Source organism: Rutilus rutilus (genome assembly GCF_951802725.1).
Source record: "Rutilus rutilus genome assembly, chromosome: 5".
NCBI lineage: Eukaryota > Metazoa > Chordata > Actinopteri > Cypriniformes > Leuciscidae > Rutilus > Rutilus rutilus.
This window is the reverse complement of record NC_140213.1, coordinates 7,253,477-7,274,869: the sequence shown is the minus strand read 5'-3', so window position 1 is coordinate 7,274,869 and position 21,393 is coordinate 7,253,477. Positions and strand designations below refer to the sequence as shown.

Sequence of the window (21,393 nt, the reverse complement as noted above, 5' to 3'; positions counted from 1 at the left end):
ACAAAACAAACAGTCAAATTACCTTTTTTTTATTTTTATTCCTTAGCTATAAATGTTATATCGTCAGCAAAGATATTGCATTGCTAATATTTGATGTCAGACCTACTTGGAAATTACCAAGTACCCTACAACAGGTTCGATCTGTGGATCCATACATCACATTTACTATTTAACAAAACAGCGAAAATGCATTTTAAATTATTTGTGGATAACCTTAATGACCTTTTATTAATGCAGACTGCTTTTGAGGGTTGGAGAAAGAGAAGGTTGAAACAGTAAAGCAGAGCCTGTCATTGTCACTAAGAAGATTTACACTCCAGAAATGCCAGTGACCCAGCTGGAGTGAACATTTAAGACTTCAGCATTTGTCTCTGAAAGTAGGCCTATTACTCTGCATATCATCCTGCCGGGCTATTGGGTACCATAATGAAAGAAATACCTTTGATACTTTGAGGTCATCACACTTAAAATATTGAAGAAAGAAGCATTTATGAATGCGTCTCTCATTTTGCTGTTAGTGGATGCACTTGATTGCTTAAGAGCATGTTACCTATTTGTTAAAGAGGCTTCCTGATTGCTATGTAGACCTGATTTGTCCATTTCTTGGTTTGAGAGACAGGTGTTTCAATCAGGGCTGATTGCAGGAGGCACATCAGATTAGCACCAGAACCTGTCAAATCCCAAAGCATGACAGATAAACAGAACACTTGACAGTCGGCGGTTTTTAAGCGCACATTTCACTAAACTCAAGGCTACATGGGAACTTGGAAAGACCGAAAACTTTGGCCTTGATGATCTACAGTGATTACCAGTATCTATGGTTGAGAAGGTTATTGTAATGATAAGTTACGATTCTGGGCTGTACTGAATACTGTACAAAATAATCATCTTAGAATTACAGGCTGTTTCCCAAAAGCATCGTAGCTGAAGAAGTTATTAAAAATTGTCGTATCTCTTCAAGTGATCTGGAGTAATCGTAGAGCGCTGAGGAGACAAAAACATATGGGACATCTGCAAAATTGCATCTAATAATATTGCATTTATTCATATTTTATTTACTTTAAGTCTGTAATTAATTGATTAATACATGCAATAAATACATACAAATATGAAAAGTTACATGAATAAGTACGGAGACAATTATTTATACTTTTTATTTTATAAAAAAAAAAGTATTCTATTTATTTTAGAATAAATAAAAAAAATCCAAAACAAGATATACTTACTTAACTAGATATATTTATAAGATAAAAAGACTTTATATTATTATTCTTCTTTCTTTTCTTTTTTTATATTAAACGTAAAAAATCTAAACAAATTTATTTACAGGTTTATGCTAAAAAAATATCGTAAAATATCAAATACTGATCAAGATTTTTTGTTCAGTGCTTACGGTCAACGATCTTATCCGTAGATGTATTCATTTATCTAGGCAGATTAGCAATATCTTACATTCTTACAGTATGTAAGATTTCAAATGATATTATTAAAGCAGTACTGACAGCAGATGGTGAATCAATCAGCAATATGTGCATCATATAACACTGACTTTTGACCTGATGTGGACCACAGCTCATTCCTGACAATCTTTCCTACTTTAATTTGTTAATCCGAGACTGCCGAAACATATTGCACAGGACTTGCAACCCATTCCCAGCTAAGTATTCCCTCTGAGACCCTTCCTAAAATGCTCAATGAGCCAGCCAAAATGCAATGTGGCCACTCTTCTTATAAAAAAAAAAATGAACTACTGAAGATTAATGTGTGGACATATGTCTTTCTTCTCTGTCATACTGAGACGTGGACACCCTGACTGCTTCCCGAGCGGGTCACATTAGCAACCTCTTTAGTCATGCTTCAGAAAAACATTGAATTGTAGGTACTAATATCACTTTTAACCCATACTGAGTCACTTGGATCAGCAAAAGCACCAATTACAGTTTATCCCCATTTTACTTGTGATTATGAAAGTTAGTGGTAATCTGTCCTTCTGAGAGGATAATTAATCCCTCGCAGGAGAGTGTTGGCTTCTGTCCTTCATGGGAATATCGCCCTGGCAAACCAGTGTGAGGGTGCATGAAATCTGGCACAGGATCCACCTGAGTTCTTAATTACATCAGTGATGAAATTATGATGCTCATTTGAGAGACCCTCTCAAAATCCATGCCATTTCATTTTGTGAATTATTTTGGTTTGGAAGCAGAACTAGGCATCAGATGCTCTGAAGAGCGCTGGTCTGTTCAAATGTACGAAGCATCCTAACCATCCAGTTATTCAAGGACGCTTGTAATTAAATTATATGCAATTCATTTCTTGACTTATAAAATACAATAAAAATGCATTTTGAAGGGCATAAACAAAAAACAAAAAAATTATATGGTTCTACTGTCCTGCGAAAAAAAAAAAGGGGGGGGGGGTCTCATTTAAAAGTCTACATCTATAAGTAACGTTGCACCTACATGTCTACTAACTCTCATTGGAGTATAAGTAGAGTATTAGTAGACTTGTAGGGTTAGGGTTAGAGTAAGTTGACGTAGTTGCAAAGTTACTTATAGTCATGTTCATAAAGAGTAATCAGATATTAAGCAGACAGTCTACTAATACTCTAATGACTGCTAGCTGACATGTAGTTATGACGGAAGTCATTGTAAGCTTTTGAGGCTTTTTTAAGGTTTTGGATAGTAATTGCTTCCGACATATTTAGTAACACTTGAGTCATTACTAGTGGGTTACCATGGTCTTCACTGATACTGATCCAAATGACCAGTAATCCCTTAAGAAGGATGTAGTAAAACTTGAGTTATTACTATCCAAAACCTTACAAAAACCTCAAAAGATTACACTGACTTCAGTCATTACTAGAGTTAGCATGCTTTCATTCCTTTAGAATGATGAGTCATTACTAGTGGGTTACCATGATCTTCACTTTAGAGTGAATTATTCATTATGCATTATTCAAATTAATTATGAACTTGTAGTTCTTAGTAGTCCTCTGGGAGATATATTCTGAAAATAGTTCATGTGTTTTCAACTAAATGGATGCCTTAGTTTCATCAGCCATTTGCTCCTGGATAACCAGCCCGATCTCATGAAGGGCGTATCTATACCACAAATTGTATTTCTCGTGCCATTTATACCCCCCAAAAAATTGTTTGCGTGCATATGATACACACTTTATGGCGTGTAATACGCAAGCACTCCACACCCCTAATCCTACCCAAGGGGTTTACAGTGCATAGCATATGCACGCAAAAAAACATTTTTGGCGTATAAATGGCACGAGAAATCAAATTTGTGGTATAGATACGCACTTTCATGAGATCGTGTTGGGATAACAGCACATGTAGGACTCTTAGCTGTTTGTTTGCTTCCTTCTGCTGTCCCTCTGTGATTTACTCAGGATGTGTTATTTTCCCTGCCTAAATGTAATTTCTTTTGTTTGCCATGACTGTCATTATTTATGAAGGAAAAATAAGGGTTTTTTCAAATCATCATAATTTAACTTAGTGCTTTTGTTTTCCCACAAGTATCCTGAATTTACCAACCAGCAGTAAATGGAGCACTTGTGTTTGTCGGCAAATGTAAATCACCTCGTGCAGCTGCAATAAGTGTCAAAACGAGGCGCTCTGCTGTAGCTCTAACGCGCACCCAGTCGCACCCTTTATCTGTGTCAAGAGCCAATCCGCTTCAGCCGCCCCAGTGAAACGACACCTAAGATCGAGTAGTCTTCTGAAGACCTGGCATCTCTCTCGCAATCAATCCACAGGCCTAAAGAGACAAATAAAGCACACTGATTTTGTCTCAGAGGAATGAATTAGGAACAAATGAGGCTCTCTTTCTTTCTCTCTCTATCTCTCTCTCTCTGCCTGTATCGCTGTCTTTGTCTGCTGCTTTGCTTCAGTAACCACTCTTTCTCTCTCTCTCTGGATCCTAGCATTGCAGTGGCTGATAGCTGTGTGACAAAGCCAGAGGCCCCTGGGACTGAGGCCCCAGAGAAGCCTGAATCCCCCACCAGGAAAGTAAAGGCCACGGCCTACTAGTCAACCTCCTTTCCGAATTCCCCCTCATAGAGTCTCTGTGTGGCATGATGGCCTAGCAGCGTCCGTTGAGCTCTGTGTGAGCAGCATTTGAGCATGATTAGGAAATATTGTGATGAAATCCACAAAAGACCAGTGGGGGAGAGTGGGGAGTGTGGTAACAAGGGGTAATTCATAAGATCATCTGAGGAACCAATTAGAAATGAGCTACTGCCGTGAAATCACTACTGTACGTGAGCATCGCCATACTGCATGGAGCGACAATAGAAATCGACAAAAGACTCTTCGTACAAACCCAAGGATTTCAGGCCAAAAACAAAACAAAAAAAGATTTAAAATTTCAAACTTTTTAGGTGAGATAAAGTTTAAAAGGTTTACTCTTTACAGTAAGGTTCATTAGTTAGCATTAGTGAACTACCATGAACTAAGAATGAACAATACTTCTTCAGCATTTATTAATCTTAGTTTATCTATCTATCTATCTATCTATCTATCTATCTATCTATCTATCTATCTATCTATCTATCTATCTATCTATCTATCTATCTATCTATCTATCTATCTATCTATCTATCTATCTATCTATCTATCTATCTATCTATCTATCATAATGATTTAATTTGCAAAATATAATCTGACGTTCATGTTAAGGGATGAGTTGTAGATTTTGGTTTGTATCAGACAAATCAAGGAATTATATCAAAGTCACCAGGCACAAAATTATATATAATATAATAAATGTTGATAAGTCTCAGAAAACATTTCTATGAAGTTATTCCTTATACTTTCAACTAATATTTGTTCAACTTCAGATTTTACTGTTTTGACCAGACCACAAACACAGTCGTTTTTGGATGACTTTGCAGTGACCAAAGACGAAGAAAGGCTTAAATGATGTGTGCAAGCTGCAAAATTAAGCTTTTTGAAGTGTGCACTTTCATCATGCACTCTTTTGATGAAAAGTTATTTGTCTAACAATCATTCCTCAAGAGATTTCTCGTTTAGTTTTACTTCTAAAACAAAAACTACTTTATAGTAGTGAAGTACCTCACCCACACTGAAAACTCTGCTCAATATGCTAAAACATGTCTCCCTGCCTCCGTTGGTCTCTTTTCTCTCCTTGTGTTGCCTTGCAAGCATGTATTTGTCTGCATGTTCAGAATACGTGTCCCTGGTGAACAGTAGTCCTCATCTGCTTGTTGCTGGTGTTTCAGTGATAGAGCTGTTGCTTCAGTGCTTGTCTATGTTTGTACTTCTGTTAGGAACGTTTTTAACTTCATCAGATATAAAACAAAATGAAACTTGCACAAAAAGATGTTTCAAAACATTGATCGCAAGTACAGCTGATTTTAGTGTGATGGTACGGATATGAATGGTCATGACACTTTTTTTTTAAAAGAAGTTAACACAACATGATAATTGTCAGCCAATTAACCCAATTAAGTGCAAATATTCTGATCTGTTTGATAATGACCTAATAAAGATTATTCAAAATCTTAATTCACATTTATACACTGACAAGGTTTTGTATTAAAGTAAAACTTAAACAATTTTTTTTTTTTTTTTTGTTATCATGCTGAGAGAGAACGTTTTCTCCTCTAAGTGAGGAATGCTTCTTTATCTTGATCTTCCTTGTGTTTCTCGATCATTTCAAATTAAGAGTTAATTCTATAGAGAGGATTGTGTCATTCAATGTGATGTTTATGCACTGATTAAAGTTTAATAGAGTGGTCTTGAATCAAGGTGAAGTACAAATCAAAGCTTTCCAAATTCTTGACACAGACTTTAAGAGTCTCACTATCTTTAAGAGTCTGGCACATCTATTAGAATATGTGAACTCAATGCCTGTTGACAGCTTTAACATGACATGTGTAAGAAATAGTCAATTGCCATAATTTTCAGTCCTCATGGAGGCCTAAATGGCACAACGGTTGGTTGCTGATCATGAAAAGCACTGCTGGCAGTTCAAAGAGTCAATCACTGAGATTCAATTCTCAATGGATGGGCAGTCTGTGAAAACAGATAAAGGCACAATGCAATAAGTCATAATTTTCATCCCTAGGGATGAGTTTGTGATAATAATTCATTTTATGTTGACACAGAGGTATATAATCGATGCAGTCTATTTCCTTGATTCTAAATGTGTTCCTGTGTACGATAATAATGTGGCACTATTTGATTTTAGAGAGCAGAGTGTGGTATTGACTTCTGACAACCAGAGCTGAAGTGATATTAAAGGCTCTGCTGCAATAATTTAACTTCCGGGCACTAGCAGAAAACATGTTACAGTGATGGGGCTATGACAGGGTTTATTATAAGCCCAAAACAACAATATGGATTGGCTTTGGGTTCAATAGAAGAAATTTCACAGCACCTGTAATTGTGTATATATATATATATACATACACATACATTTAGCTGATTCTAAATATATGATAGATAGACAGACAGACAGACCCGATCTCACGACAATTCATACATATTTTACGAGGTGGCAAATTCGTACGAATTCAAATGACCTTACTCGTACGAATTTGTAATATTTTTGGTAAATCTTACATATTTCACGAGTTGCCCATTTCGTATGAATTCGTATGAATGACCTAGCCCTGACCCCGGCCCTAAACCTACTCATCACTGGGGTTTAGACAAATTGTACGAATTCGTACGAATTTGCCACCTTGTATTCACTCGTACAAATTTGTACAAATTGGTCATGAGATGGCGTTGGACAGACATATACTGTAGATAGATTTGTTAGTTAGTTATCGTCTAGTCTGATAAAGGAGACACATCATAATAACATCCTAAATATAATTTCCTAACTCTTTTAACAGTAATTCTGAATCACAGAGGATCCTATCTGAGACAAAGAGCAGCACATCATTGGTGGCTACTCTATATCAGATTGTGTTTCCCCCCTGTTGCATGATTAGAAGTGTCATTAGCATTTAAATGACCAAATAAGATAGTGATCAACAGAGATCAATGGAGGTGCCGGAGACTGGCCTCACTTCACATCCGGGCCACGGAGATTTTTGGACCTGAAGTCATGAAGAAACGCAACATAAACTTGGCTTTAGCAACAGGCTGAACTGCAGCTCTGATTGTAAGAATAAAGGCAAACAAACAAAAAAAGACATCATATTTAAACCCTCTCTTCTTCTCTACGGATTTAGTCGCCCTCGACTGATAGCCTCACTTCCTTTGTCAAAGGATCACAGAAAGTAATTTTCCTTCTTTCTCTGTCTCTCCTCCCTTCTTCCTAACCCTTTCTCATAGATTACTCTTTTCAGAGCAGGGATTAGCTATGTTTTTCTCTCTATCCCTGTCAAATCTCCCCTCTTAAGCTGCCCTGAGCTTTTCGTGGCCAACAGACCAAGAAGAAGGGCAGGTCGTGAAGGTGGCCAGACCTGCACTTCTATGTTTCCTGCCAAAAATGGCTACATCATCGTTCTTGCGGGTTCAAGTATATGGATGCACCAGTCAACCTGTAGGGCTATTCATGTCAGAATACTTTAAATCCTACCTAATGGTAAACTGGATTCACATTTGCATTAGACATAAATCCTCAGTTTGTTTCTAATGCAGTCTGGCATTATAATGCACTCTGTGTCCAAGAATGTGTTTACTCTGAGATTTACATTGACTTACTGTAAATAATTACTCAAGAAAAAGACATGCTGTCAAAAACAAACAAAAAAACATCTAAATATGAAGGATTTCTTTCTCTCCATAATGGCTCATAACTCTTTTCCGAAAATTCCGGACTTCTGTGTTTTCACTGTTATATGGTGGGGGGCGCTGTGACACATCTTCTGAAAGAGTACTGAATCTCCTGATCAAAAGACATCTAAAGAAGAAGCAGAAACAAGCTATAGCATATGTAAGCAGCTTGATAAATATAGGGTGCTTCTCAATACTCAAATTGATGCTTTCTCGTATCCTCGCTCCTCCGTCCTCCAGCCTGTGACCCGGAAACCGATCGAATTGAGCCATCTTGAATGACATCTCAATTCGTTATTTGCACCGCGAGGAGGCGAGGAACGAGGAGTGAGGAAGCTTCCAGAGGACTCATAAGCGAGGATACACAGGTGTATCCTATGCGGAAGTCTTCCTTGTCGAGAAACCTGACGCGTATAAATTCTCCTCCCCCTTCACATCTGTCACAATGATTTTAATTTATTCTTCACCTTTGCAGTTTAAATAAACCATATAGCACACATGTATCAACAGGGCATCTTGCCTTATCTTGATCTTTTATTTATTAATTTCTTAAATAACCATAGTTTAACAACATAAGGGCAGATCCTTTGAGCGCAGCTGATGAGTGAAGTGACGCTCGAGTGATCAAGAATATTCCAATACACAAAAAAGTTTTCCTCCGATTCCTCCGTCCTCATTTTCTTTCCTTGCAGCCTCCACTCGCATCCTACAGGGTGAGACGCGAGGAAAGGAAACGAGGATGCACGAATACGAAATCAGTAGCACCCTTAGAGAGAGAATCGAAGGAAGGGATATCATGAAGTCTTTGTCTTGAAGGTGGTGTATGTTTGCACTTAATTAAAAGATGTTGATAGAAGGAATAATTTGGCATGTTTACACCTATGTCGTGGTGTAAAGTCAGCAGTGTTTTTCAAATAGCTTTGTGTGTGTGTGTGTGTGTTTGTTTGTTTATGTAATCTTAATGGTTTAATTACATCTAAGTGTCAAAGTCTATAATGATTTTCCTTCTAGGTGATCATCTAATTGGCTAAAAGCTATTTTCCCTTTAATCCAGTTATTTTCCTTCTTATTTAAAGAATAATTAAGAATCATTGTCTTAAAAAAAAAAAAAAAAAATTTGTACAGAATATGGTGTACAACGTGTGCCATTTAAGCCAATGCAGTTGAAATGCAACAGACCTGATACCACTGAGCAGAAACACGAGTTATTTTCCACTTGCTGTGTCTGGGGCCTTTCTTTCCTGGTGGATTTTAGTCGCCAAATCAATTTTTCAGCTCTGTGATTCATTCCTGGTACACATTTGAATTAAAGCACTATTCTGCGTCTCTGCTTGATACCTAATAAGGGGAAAAAGGTAAACCACTGTGTACCTCATAAGTCTAATTGGATCAATAATTAGATCAATTTTCTCTATAGAGCGAGCGTGTGAAATTCAGAATGGGATCAAAGAGGGAGTGATCCTTTTCTGTGAAAAGAGATGCTGGAAAGGAGAAAGTTTCTGAATTATTTAGCTGCCTTTCATTATTCTGTCCCTTTGAAGAAAGATAATGGTGCATCTGGAAGTGACGCTGTCTGTCAAGGCTTATCCCTCAGCAGATCTCTGTTTCTCTATCTCTCTCTCACACACAAACACTCTCTAGCTGTTCTGAAACCTAGTGAGCTACCTATATAGACAGCATTTGAAATTGTCTCAAAAATGAAAAATCTGTCCTCCACATGAACACAAAAGGATAATTTTTGAAGAAAATTGTGGCTAGTGTTTTCAAGATCATGAAAGTGAATGAGGACTGGGCCTGGGAAAGCTCCCAAAAAAATAAATAAAAATAAAATAAAATTAACAAAAAGCACCATGAATGACTCATGCATTATATTCCAAGTGTGAGAAATAGAGTGGCATTTAAGTTGCCATTTATGTAAAATCTTGTCATCCAATAATAAAAATAAAAAAGTCCCTACCCATTATAAACGCATAGAAAGTAGTGTACATGTTTATTTTCTGTTCCATGGAATAAAGACTTTGTTGTGAACTATTCCATTAAGGCTTCACAGGCCCTTTCCCAGATGCATTTTGGGGAGAACCTTAAAGCTACTCGTAATGTAATGTAGTTAGACTACAGTCAAGCTACTCTTTTGCAAAAAAAAGTTGGCTCTACTACAAGTTACTAACAAAATGTAGTTAACTACATCTTACTTGGGAGCCCCAATCACCTCTGAGTTGTCGAAAAACGACCAATGGAATTGACGAACTTCATCTTCCTCTCCAGAGGACAATAGCCCACACTCCAATGCAGCTATCAACAACTGATCCTCATCCAGAGCGCCGAATGACACGCTGTATCTCCCACGAGAAGGACTCGTGCCATCATCCGGCATTTCAGCGAGCTAGAGGAGAGCATGAGCATGAGCTAGAGCATGCTAGAGGAGTCTATGAGGACTGGCCCGGCGGAAGTGCTCCGTGTCAGATACTGGACTGGGTAACAGCAGACCGGATTCGCGACCGCAATGCCGACATGGTCATGCTTTCACAGTGAGAGCATGGACCATAGACTGTAAAAAAAGATGGATGATGCCCCTTCACTCTCTTCCATTGGTGAAAAGTGAAGCCGCCAAATTCCTAATATGGCGCTGTCATCTTGTGCAGATTTGGGACCTGCTTCTGCGCAATAGTGAGCAGGAAGTAAAGCCGCGATATCAAGGTCCCGCCCTCACTTCCACAGAAACGGTTAATACAAAATTTACTGTGTGAAATAAACAGTTATGGACAGTTGAAGCTCCAATCTCCTCCCGAAAATCCCCCCAAAAAGTCTGTTGGTGCCTCAGTGACTACTTCGTTTAGAGATGCTGTCAATCACAGCTGTCAATCACTTAAAACACTTAAACTTAAATCAGCATGATAAAAAATACATAAAATGATAGAAAACATATTTGAAAAAAATGTATTTGAAGTGTAATTTGATTGTTTAGTTTAGACCCTTAGACTTCTTGGGGAGGCGGGCTTTATGACCTATACTGGGACCAGCCACTGGGGGGCGATCGAGACGCTTTGGCTTCACTTTTCAGCACTTGTGCGGCACGCTTGGCATGAACCGTCCACGAACACCAGACATGTGAGACGTACGATTTAGATGAGGAGAGGAAATGACTATATCCAGAAACACATGGACGGAAAGACATCTTTAAAAGACACTCGCCGCCCGCGCTTGCTCTGTTAGGGAAATCTGGGGAAGCGATCCTAGTCAAAAGGAGAGGGACTTCAGAAGCACCCAATCGCCGCACTTAATTGTGCTAATGCTCTTTTTTTTTTGGAATGGCGAATCCGCAAAACCACTGAATGCGGCCTTTCACCATCAAGAGAGACTTCCTCTCATATACAAGCTCTTTTAGATCAGGAGAATGCTCTTTGTGAGGCGATTGGAAGAGATTGATCACTGTGCGCAACCACTCGGCTCCGAAGCAAAAATCTGAATGAGTGGATGCTTGCCGCCATCTTATATACCCGTATGTATGGGGGAGTGGCTTCGCATGCAAATGCCACTCACCATTTCCATTGGCCGGTTTCTACAACTCAGAGGTGATTGGGGCTTTCAAGTGAGACCCGATTCTTTTGTCTTCGAAAAAATGTTGAACTTGACTGACAGATAGGGAACTCCCTACTTTATACTATGTGACATTAAAAACAGTAATGCTACACCAACTTGAGTTGCTGAAAATGTAATGATGTTCGGTGTCGTAGTATCGCGGAGCCAGATCTTCAGACTGACGGCAAAAGGTCTGGACTCCATGGCAGCTTTCATTGGAAAGGACTGATCAGAAGATGTCTGACTGACATGTAAAGCAACCTATCACAGTTTGTTTTGTTCCACGTCATGTTTAGGGGTGTGAACATGTAACGTCAATGTCCCTACAACAACAGACTGCCAAGTATAACAATTTGATGTATTCTATGAGTCTATGCCACGAACTTCACATACTTTTGAAAATACAGCATTAAGCTGATCCCGACAAGCGCTCATTGTCGCAGTCGTAAACATAAAGGCTTTCTTCTTCCATGAGAGCGTTTGGGGTCAGGGCAGCTTTGTTTTGAGGCGGACCATTAGAGCGCGCGTCAGACACATTGACCAGACATCCTGTAGAATTGAACCAATCAGATGATGACTTTGAAACTCCTGAAGTGATTCCAATTATGTGTGCCATATGCATTAGACATTCAACCAAGTCTTCTGTTCAGTTCATGTTAAAGCACTGTGTCTGTGCTGCATGGGGAATGTTCCAAATGTTTGGATGCTCCCTTGAAGTTAGCATCACTTGACAATTTTTCCCTGAAAGCGTCTGCAGTCTCATTTAGCCTCTTGTTAGCAACCAAAGACAAGTAGAAGCTTTAAAAAATCATGAGGGTGTATTACTGGTGTATTTCTTTCTGTCGTAGAATAAAACGTGAAACTATATTGAGCTTGTTTTAAGCACAGACCTTATTTCATGCATGTAACCAAAATCCCATTCAAAATACCTATTTACTTCAGGATGCTGGAACCGCATGTGCTAAAATGCTAACGTGTTTTCGGGTTTTGGCCTACAAAATACTTCATCCCAATAATATTTTTAGAATTTCTCAAGCCAGTAATTAAAGAGCAACTGTTCAGACGATCTAATGTTCTTATAAGATCTTAAGATCTTATAGTATATCTTATTTTACATGGCTTTCAAGTTGTGTTATAGCATTGGTGAATGTTTATTTGAGTCCGGTAAAATCCAGAAACTGACATCTTCTGGACAGATGAACATGTCAGTGTTAGGACTGCAGGCAGCTGCTGATTGGATGCAGTCTCACTGCAGTACATCTGTCTCCAGCTGTGGCCAGATGTGAACGGCTTCTGAGGACACAGGTCAGGAAGACCCAGTCTGCTCTAATTGCACTGTGAGTCTGTATGAAATTTAAATAGATGCAGGTCAGAAACACATGAGGTCCTTTTTGATCTTCAGTAGTGATGTTATTGCAGAACATCAGCTTATTCTTCACTAGACTTAATTATTTTTTATATTTTTTTACTAGAAATTTAGGGGTGAGAGAATCTGATGATGAATGGGTTATATGGAAGACAATTAATGACAAATATATTTGAAACAAAAAAAGCTTGCTAAATTGCACTAGTTGAAAAATAAAATAAAAATGCATTGCATTAACCATGCTTGCATTTTAATGCATTGCATTTTTAGGGCTTGCTGAAATTCAACATGGTCGTATAATTAAGCTTTGAATATTTCAATTTAAAACGTTTCACACACACACACACACACAAAATTCATTATTTTACTTCCATAGTAATAGCACAAAAACAAAACAAACGATAACAATGTATCCTATTTTCTTGCAACTCATTGCACACAATTATATACAGTACAGTACAAACTCTACATAAAAGAGTGTTCATTTGTTGAACAGCAGAGAGTGAATAAGAGGTGGTATAAGGTGATCGCACCTCACAGGGTAATTGTAAAAGAAACTGCACATTCTAAAAGCTATTCATTGATCCTTTCACCACAGCATAAAGCAGTGTTTAGACCGGCGGTTACATTACTGATATTTAGAGCAGCTTAGAACAACTTCAGTCATTTGCACGCTTATGCAGATTTGTGATTTGCTAGAATGATGGACGCTTTTATGTTAATTATAATGCATCATCATTATCCTGTGTAATTGTTGTCTGTGTGAAAAGTGTGCACGCACGTGTTCCATTTCTTCAACTATTTATCTTTTTGTGATATTTCTTCATTTTCATATGTTATGTATGGATGAGTGTGTCTGTAAGAAGGAAATAATACCTGGAGAAAGCATTCGGGTTTCCATTGCAATGAACATTTCATGACCCAATACTAATAATACTAATATATATATATATATATATATATATATATATATATATATATATATATTTTTTTTTTTTTTTTTTTTTTGCTCATAGTGCATTTTCTTTCAAAACAATGCCCTAAATCATAAACATCATGACAAGATCTTTTGAGATATAATTCTAAACATATTCTCTAGTGTAATAAGGCCAAGGATCAATGTATCAACACATGATTGCAAATATTTACACATTGATGCTGCCTATTAACTTTCCCCACCAGCCAGCATTTTTTCCATTTGCCAACCACCGCCAGCATTTTTGATAATTTTCACAAAAACGCAATGGCCCCCAGAATATTTTGTTGTATAAATATCTGAACATGTAATATGTCAAAAGAAAGAACAGAGCCTCTGCTTTTAAACCAACAACAACAACAACAACACAAGTTTTACCTAAAGCACCTTGAGTACCTAGCTCTGCAGTTCTGAAGGTTCCCAATTTTAGGGTCTATCTTTATTGTTAATCAGGATTCTGATAATTTACGTCTGATTTTAACAGTTTGTACAACACATTGACACATTAATTTAACATATGAAGAGGGTGTAGAGTGCTGCAGTGATGACGTTTTTTTGTAGGCCAACCTGAAAGTTAGTGTCATCTTTCACTTGACAAAGACCAAATAGGATTATTGCAGAAAATAAGATCTGTGAAAAGTTTATGAGTCTTACATGTTTTGTTCTTCACAAATGAACACAACTTTTATGAATTTTGAAGCCAAGTTGTAAAAAAAAAAAAAAAAAAAAAAAAACTCCAAAAAAGCCATTGACTTTGGGAGGATGGAAGTGGAAGTGATAAAATGCTGACACGTACTTGGGTTTTGGCCAACACAAATGCAGTATGTCATAGTATGTAGCTGCAGCACTCTATTTACATAGGTCTTAAAGGGTTAGTTCACCCAAAAATTCTGTCAGTAATTACTCACCCTCATGTTGTTCCAACCCCGTAAGACTTTCGTTCATCTTTGGAACACAAATTAAGATATTTCTGATGAAATCTGAGAGCTGGCTCACTCCTTCATAGACTGCAAGGTAATTGATATCTGCCAGGCCAGAAAAGTTAGTAAAGACATCGTTAAAATAGTCTAAGTGACTATAGTGGCTCAACCTTAAGTTTAGCAAGCGACAAGAATACTTTTTGTGCGCAAACCCCCCCCGAAAATAACGACTTTATTCAACTATTAATTTTCTTCCGTGTGGGCCTCTGAGTGAGTTCACGAGAGCGCCACGACACATGCGCGAGAACTGAGAAGATGACGCTCTCGATCATTTGATGGGAAAGTGTGAAAGGTAAGCCATTCATTTTGCGACATTGGTAAGGCACTTTTACGTTTTCTCGTTGGTTTCTCATGATTCGGACATCCATTTTAAACACTACATCGAGACCCATCTGCGTCATCTTCTCAGTTCTCACGCATGTGTCGTTGCACTCTCGGCCGGCAGATGCAACCTAGCAGCATGTGAAGGAGTTCAGCTCTCAAATTTCATCAAAAATATCTTAATTTGTATTCCGAAGACGAAACGAAAGTCTTACGGGGTTGGAACAACATGAGGGTGAGTAATTACGGACAGAATTTTCAACATTTCAACAGTTACACGTTCCTACATGTACTTACTATAGTGATCACAGTAAATTGTTAATAATTACAAGTAACAAACCCTAAACCTCATCTTAACCGCAACGCTATAAGTACACAGTTAATTCATATTACTCAGTACTTATCTGAGTAAGTACAATGTAACTACAGCACCTTAAAATAAAGTGTAACCAAAAATAATAAATAATTTATAATATTATATATATATATATATATATATATATATATACAGTATATTATATAATCCCTTTTAAGTAAATTACTGCTCACTCATTTGCAGCACGGTCATTTAAGAGTGACTCTGGATTGAATGCTTTGCTTAAGGCCACAGTAAGCACAGGAAATCTTTAGTTACTGACTCACATCCTTTTTGTAGTGAAACCTACAACCTTTGTATTGGCAGCCCACATATTAACCATTAGGCTTTAAACATGATGTGTGTGTGATTCTGTCCGTGTGAATGTCAAGAAATCTGTCAAGAATGTGTCGAGTCTTTTTCAGCCCGACATCAAAAGAAAAATAAGTGCAGTTTAAAGGAAATCAAGGCATGTTTTTAGGCTCATGAAGATATCATTTTTACCTCATCCTCATCCATTCACAACTGTAATGTAAAATTTTTGAGAATAGTGGAAATTATACATACATACATACATAAATCCTTTGTTTGCATTTTACTACAGTAATGACATTGTGATATGTTTTACACAATATTGAGGAATTTGCATAATAATGTTATATTGCAAAAATCTTAATGGCTCAAACGTTTTTGATTTTTCTATATGCAAATTTAAAAAGAAATAATAATAGGCAATCTTGTCAAAAATGTGTCTTGGAAATGTTCCAGAGATTGCCTTATGTGTGTGTGTCTATCTGCAGTGAGTGTTTGTATAGGTCGTCGTGTGCCAGTGCCATGCCTCTTTCTAGTGTGATACAAGGTGATGTGAAGTGGAAGTGATGTGTATAAAAGAGAAAATGGAGAGAAGCTGCCCTGACTTTACAGAGCCCGTTTGGCCTCGTGGAAAGGTCATGCAACTCGACAGCGACATGTGGTGGTGTGTTTGCCAGTGGAAATGTGCATGTTTTAGTGCATTTGTGTAAAATTTGAAGAGTTATGTTGCCTGTATTTCCCTTGATCTATTATTTGACGCACGCATGCACACTCATGTTGGGTCTCCATGTTTTATAGGGACTTTAAATAGACATAACATTTTTTACATTGTACAAACGTATACTCTATCCCATACCACTACCCCTAAACTTTCCCCCCCCAAAACAGAAAAAAACTCATTCTGTATGATTTATAAGCTTGTTTCCTCATGGGGACCTCAATTTAGGTCCCAACAGTGACACGAGTCCTCATGAGTCAGTGTGCATTCAGTTTGAAGTCTCCACCGGGATAGAAAAACATGCACACACACACACGCACCGTGCTTCATTATCTATCAACACAGACATCTTGTCAGAATGAGTGGGATGATGTCTGACTGCTAACATGCTTGAGGAAAGAGATTTCCTCTTTCTGGAAATTAGATGGCAACTCCTGCACAGCTCACCTGTCAGAGAGAATTATTTGGGTCTCCTTCAAGCGATGCAAATAACAGCACCCAAAAACGTATTAGAGCAGTGTCTGTGTATGTATGCGTGCATATCGCGTATGCACCCACATTCGTATAACATTTTGCGTGGGTGCGTGTGTGCTTACATGCGCGAGCTTGTGTGTACGTGTGCGTGGCAGTTTGACATCTGCTTTTGAGTTTTGTCTGAGTTCTCTTCTGGGAACTGGCTTTTATTAGAATTTTCGGGCTTTATGAATGAAATTACAGTGCAGAAAATTGGACAGTTTATGACTCACCAGATGCTGTTCTTCACTTTTTGCTAAACTCAGTAACTTGTGACTTATTTGAAGTAAAATTGAATATCGGGTGTTTGCATGAACTGTCCAGAAGCACATCAGGTGTGTGCCGAGGCCTGTGTGTGTTGAAGTGTCATGAGAGAGGTCATGAGTAGTGCCAGACAGCGGGTGTTTGGATCTCTCTGCAGTACAACCATTGCATTGAGGAAGTTACAATTTTGGCTAAATGCGCTACTAAATATTTGTGCATTGCATCTAAGACCCCACACATAGACTGAATATTTACAGATGCCTTTTGACATCTACTGTTGACTTTGATAATTGTGAGTTTTATCTTTGTTAATATGTGAGTAAGGTGAACTTCAGCACAAAACCGTTCACCATTCTAATGGATTTAGAACCGTGCACTTTTTTTTTTTTTATGGTCCCTTTAACACATTCTGTTGACTAGAAGTAACGTTGCACCTACATGTCTACTAGCTCTCATTAGAGTGTAAGAGTATTAGTAGATTTGTAGGGCTAGCGTTAGAATAAGTTGACATGTACTGTAGTTGCAAAGTTACTTATAGTCAGTAGAATGTCTGTTAGAAAATCATCACAATAAAGAGTTATCAGATATTAAGCAGACAGTCTACTAATACTCTAATGAGAGTTAGTTGACGTAGTTGCAAAGTTACTTATTTTCAACAGAATTTTCAAAAGGGAGCATCAAAATAAAGTGTTACGCAGTGCACTGTATTATATTTGTGCATGATTAGTGTTTACTCACAGAAGTGTTGATTTATCTGGTTTGTGTATTAGTATTTATTTGTTGACTTTGTCGGTTGGTCTGTCTTTATAAACTATCAAAAGACGGACAAAAATTATGAGAGAACATTGATAATATCTTAATTTGTGTTCTGAATTTGAGTCTGAGTAAATGACGTGATTCAGAATTTTTGGTAAACTAACCCTACATGAATAGTTATTTATTAATTAATTAATTAATTAATAACAACCTATATTAAAATGTTTGTAAGTATTTTGTAAGTATATATATATAAAAAAAGTATTTTGGAGCAAGTACGTATTTTTTTATGTCTGTGATTATGAGCAGAGATGGGCATAAATACATGGAAATGTATTTCAAATAAAAATACAAAATACTGTGTGGAAAAATGTATTTAAATACAAATACAAAATACTGTGTGAAAAAAATAAATAAAATACAAATACAGTATTTTGCATTTTGAAAATACACAAAATACATGTGAACTTGACGATCCAGTGCAGGTATAGGACTTTTAATTCCTAACCTCATCTCTGCCCTCTCTGTCATTCATTCATTCATTCTCTTTCTTTCTTTCTTTCTTTCTTTCTTTCTTTCTTTCTTTCTTTCTTTCTTTCTTTCTTTCTTTCTTTCTTTCTTTCTTTCTTTCTTTCTTTCTTTCTTTCTTTCTTTCTTTCTTTCTTTCTTTCAATGTCTGAACTAGTTGATGCACAAAATCAGTACCCTGATAAAGAGGTTGACTGGTAAAAAGTATTGTTTGTATTTTGAAAATACAAAAATTCTCATCTTAAATGTATTTAAATACAAATTACATTTGATTTTTTCCAATAGTATTTTGTATTTCAAATACGTATTTTAAATACATCCCATTCCTGATTATGAGTGTCTTGCGATACCTAATACCACTTGGTACAAATATTTATCTACCATCTTAAAGTCAAAGTTGTTTCATCTATCCATCCATCCAAAATATTGTATAAAAAAAAAAATTATAAAAAAAACCGAACATTTGAACATCAACCGCCAACAATAACAAATAGCTTTTCACTACTACTTCCTATCTGCAAATGTAAAAGCTTTTTTGATTATAACATTCATTTGGACTGCTGTAAGCTGAAAAAGTTTCCAGTTCCCTTTCATGTCGGTCACTCCAACGTTCGTCGGAGGGATCCGACAGAAATGGGATCTTCCCAGAGAGACCAATCTACTTCGAGAGAAACTAAACGAGCCAATGCACATTGCATTCGGTATTTGCACCAGCTGCTTCTATCATGCAGCGTGGGTATAGAATGAGCAGCAGGTGCAACGCTACTTTGCATTTCGCTTCGGAGCCAAGCTTCTGAATGGTTCTGCTCTTCAATCTTCTTCAAGAAAATTTGACGAGTGCTCTTGGAAGATTCTCTTCTCTGTTCGTGTTGGTGAGACGGCGCATTGCAGCGAGATCGCCAAATCTAACAGCTGTTTTCACAGCTCTGCGTGCAATCAGCTGTTGATTTTGGTTTCGGTTTGAGTGCCTCAGCGGGCTGCACTACATTCCCGCTGTTGGCCGCGGACATCCCCCTGTGCGCTTCATCACTAAGAGAAGCAGATTTTTCTAAAAGAGCAACACGGGTGTGAGAGAGTGTCTTTTTCAAGATGTCATTCTGCTCGTGTGTTTCTGGATGCGGTGACTTTTTGTGTCATGAGCGCTGTCTCGACTAGCTAAGGGCTACTTCGGCTAACAGCACTGGTGATCTGAGGATGACAGTGTCACCGAAAACCGTGGAGCTTCCGAGAGAGCGTGCTGGCCCGTCCTGGGCGGTGCCAGTCGTTTCTTTCGGGGCTCCGCCGGATGACTAAATATCCATCGCTACGGAGGTGCAGCTAAGGGGTACCAGTGGAGCGGTCGGTTGCGATGCAACTGTGTCCTTAACTCCCCTATCTCCCAGGTCGGCCTTGTTGGCGACGCTGTCGAAAATTTTGGCCAACAGTTCTCGGCAGCCCAGAAGCAGACGGAGGTCATCAAACACATCCTGCCCCGACAGCCAGCTGCTGCCTCCACCCAGCTGTCTGTCGCAGCTCCTTCGTCTGCTCGTCACCGAGGGCACCCTCCTGCTGCCGCCTCCGCCCCTGCTCAGCCTCAGCAGCAGCCTCCACCCAGGCAGCAGCGGGCCAGCAGCAAGAGGACCGCCCACCCCGTCCATGCTCCTACTAAATCCGCTGGGAAGAGAAAGCGCAAGCGACCCTAAGACGGGCAACCCAGAGATGGAAGAAACTGCTTTTTGGGAGTTGATGTCTGCACATCTCCCTCCCCCGGAGGAGGGCCGGGTGGAGAATCCTTTGTTTTCCATTCTTTTTGTGCCACCAAAAAGAGCAGTTTCTAACATCTCTGGGTTCCACGAGGGTGGGTTTGACAGCGCGCATCGTTATGCCTCGTTGCTCTCGTTCCCCTCTCCCCAAGAGGACCAGAATGGCAGTCTGCGACACTATGCCTCGCAGCTCTCAGTCTCCTCCTATCAAGAAGGCGACTCTCATCCCCTTCAACAATCGACAGCGGACTGCAGCATGCGGTTCGGGAACGCAGTCAAGCCTTGTGAGTGTTGCACCGCACGCCCAGACCCCACTCTGAGCCGCCCCAGTGCCTCTTGGGTCGTGTCCCTGTCCTCCACCTCTCTACCCCTCTGCGGGTACGTCTGTGGTTCCATTGGTCCTGCTGGTACGGTCTCTCGGAGCCTGGCTAGCGCTCCCCAGACCGTCCCGCTGGCTCATCCGCACCATCAGACTCGGCTATGCGATTCAGTTCGCCCGGCGCCCTCCCAAGTTCAGGTGCATCCGGTTCACCACATTGCTCCTGTCTTACGGGCAGAGATCGAAGTCCTACTGGCGAATGACGCGATCAAGTCGGTCCCTCCAGCCGATATGAAGTTTGGGTCTTACAGCCCCTGCCTCATTGTACCCAAGAAAGGCGGTGGGTTACGGCCAATCTTGGAACTGCGAGTTTTGAATCGGGCCCTGCACAAGCTCCCCTTCAAAATGAAAACTAATTTTTTTTCAGAGGCTCCTGGATCATATGGCAGCCACAGTAACGCCGCTCGGGTTGCTTCATATGAGGCCGCTTCAACACTGGCTTCACGTCCGGGTCCTGAGATGGGCGTGGCAGAGCGGCACGTGGGTTTCCATTACCCCGCACTGTCGCCAAACCTTCAGCCCTTGGTCGGACCCTTCGTTTCTACTGGCAGGTGCTCCCCTAGAACAAGTGTCCAGTCATGCTGTGGTCTTCACGGATGCCTCTGCCACTAGCTGGGGGGCCACGTACAATGGGCATGCAGCTCCGGTTCTGTGGACGGGGCCTCAGCTGCATTGGCATACCAATTGCTTTGAGTTACTAGCAGTACGTCTTGCTCTCAGCCACTTCAAGGTGCCACTTCGAGACAAGCATGTACTGGTCCGTACGGACAGCACTGCGACCATTGTGTATATCAAGCGACAAGGTGGTCTGCGCTTCTGTCACATGTGGCAACTCGCCCGC

At 39.3% G+C, this 21,393-nt stretch overlaps 1 protein-coding gene across 4 annotated transcripts in view; it reads left to right on the top strand.

Annotated features, from left to right (window-relative positions):
- Positions 1–21,393, top strand: part of nectin1b (nectin cell adhesion molecule 1b) — a 253,867-nt gene that overhangs the window by 185,610 nt on the left and 46,864 nt on the right. The window lies entirely within an intron of this gene.